Source organism: Sminthopsis crassicaudata, chromosome 3 (assembly GCF_048593235.1).
Source record: "Sminthopsis crassicaudata isolate SCR6 chromosome 3, ASM4859323v1, whole genome shotgun sequence".
Lineage (NCBI taxonomy): Eukaryota > Metazoa > Chordata > Mammalia > Dasyuromorphia > Dasyuridae > Sminthopsis > Sminthopsis crassicaudata.
In genome coordinates, this window is record NC_133619.1 from 196,264,310 (window position 1) to 196,266,640 (window position 2,331).

Genomic DNA, 2,331 nt, shown 5'->3' on the forward strand with positions numbered 1-2,331 from the left:
GTAGGATGATTTCAGAGAGACTTGGAGAGACTTACATGCACTGATGCAAAGTGAAATGAGCAGAACAAGGAGATCATTATACATGACAACAAGAAGACAATATGACAATCAATTCTGATGGACATGTATGGCTCTCCTGAATATTGAAATGATTCAAACCAGCTCCACCTGTATGGTGATGAAGAGAACCATCTACACCAAGAGAACCATGGGAACAAAGTATGGAACACCTCATGCATTCTCACTCTCTCTGTTGTTATTTGCTTGCATTTTGTTTTGTTGTTCAATTTTTCACTTTATTCCTTCTTGACCTGATTTTTCTTGCACAGCAAGTATTTCAACATATTTAACATGGATTAGACTATCTATCAGACAGAAGAGGGAGTGGGGGAAAGGAGGAGAAAATTGCAATAAAAGGTTATGCAAGGGTCAATGTTGGATAAAGTATTCATGCATATGCTTTGTAAAAAAAAAAAAAAAGCTTTAATGTGCTCGCTTCCCCAGCACATATACTAAAATTGGAACGAGACAGAGAAGATTAGCATGGTCCCTGCACAAGGATGATATGCAAATTCATGAAGTGTTCCATATTTTTAAACTTCTTACCCCAAGGGCACACCCCAACAGATTTTTAACAATGAGTAAGAAGCTGAAGAGAATGATTTATACCTTCTACACAGAGAAAGAGTGGGCAATCAACCCTGAGGAAGTTAACAGCACAGAGTCGGCAGATAACAGCCAAAAGGGTAACAATACCTGCCCCCATCACATAACTTTCTTAAAAAGTTAAGAGAGTTTGAAGAAAAATGGGGAAAGGAAAGAGAAGCTATGATAGAGAATAACTACGTCCTGAAATTTAAGTTGGAAAAAATAAAGAATTCACAGGAGATGCAGGGAAACAAAATTTATGAATTAGAAAAGGTTAAAAAATCACAGAAAAGTAGGATTTCTGAATTGGTAAAAGAAAATAACACTCTAAAAGAAAATTAGGGAAATGGAAAAAAATTCAGTAGAGCAAAATAATTCATTTAAAAACTCAATTGAGAATATACAAAAGGAACTAAAAAATGTGAATGAAGAAAATAACGCATTAAAAATCAGGACGGAACAAATAGAAATGAATGACTCATTGAGAACCCAAGAATCAGTCAAACAAAACAAAACAAAACCAAAAAAAAAAAAATGAAAAACTGGAGAATAACGTCAAATACTTACTGGGAAAATCTATAGACCTGGAATATAGATCTAGGAGAGATAATCTGAGGATAATTGGACTTCCCAAAAACTATGATGATAAAAACAGCCTAAATTCTATTTTACAGGAAATCATCAAAGAGAACTGTCCAGAGATAATAGAAACAGAAGGGAAAATAGGCATTGAAAGAATTCATTGAACACCTTCTGAAAAAGACCCTAAAAAAAGAACTCCACAGAACATTGTGGCTAAGCTGCAGAACTATCAAACAAAGGAAAAAATATTGCAAGCAGCTAGAAAAAAAGCAATTCAAATATCAAAGTGCCACAATAAGAGTCACTCAAGATCTGGCTGCCACCACATTAAAAGATCGCAGGGCCTGGAACCTGATAGTCCAAAAGGCAAAAGATCAAGGATTGCAACCAACAATAAACTACCCAGCTAATTTTAGCATTTTCTTCCATGGAAGAAGATGGTCATTTAATGAAACAGAGGAATTCCATATGTTTCTAAGAAAAAAACCAGACTTAAACAAAAAAATTTTGATCTACAACCACAAGACTGAAGAGAAGCAGAAAAAAGTAAAAAGAACTTTTGAGAACTGTATCTCTGTTGTGGATATACAGAAAGTCTGCATGGATAATTTGATTTTACTGATATAAAAAAGGGGAGTAGTAAAGGGAAGGGGGTAGTATCAGAAAAATGAGAAGGAGAGATAAAAAGAGGGAAATTACATCCCAGGAAGAGGTATAGAAAATCTACCACATCTGAAAGAATTTAGAGAGGGGGAGAAACATGGTGTGAATCTTAACTCTCATCAGAGTAGACTCAAAGAGGAAATAATTGACATATTTGTTTTTCAGAGAATTCTCTCTCACCTCATTAAAAGGGAGGAGAGGAAAAGGGAAAAGGAAAAGGGGAATAAGGGAAGGTACAAGAAAAAGGAAGGGAGGGGGGAGAGATACTAAAAAAAAGGAGGGCTGCGCGTCACAAGTGGGGTCTATAAATTAAATATTGGGGAAGGGATTTACAGGGGTCAAGGGAAAAAAGCATAATCTGGGGATAATACAATGGCAGGAAATGCAGAATTAGTAATTTTAACTGTAAATGTGAATTGTATGGACTTTCCCATCAAA

At 35.5% G+C, this 2,331-nt stretch overlaps 1 non-coding gene across 1 annotated transcript; it reads left to right on the forward strand.

Moving 5' to 3' along the window:
- The first annotated feature begins 488 nt into the window (after positions 1–488).
- Positions 489–595, forward strand: LOC141565149 (U6 spliceosomal RNA). Its single transcript, XR_012488850.1, has one exon. It is a non-coding gene; the product is annotated as a U6 spliceosomal RNA (small nuclear RNA).
- The last annotated feature ends 1,736 nt before the right edge of the window (positions 596–2,331 follow it).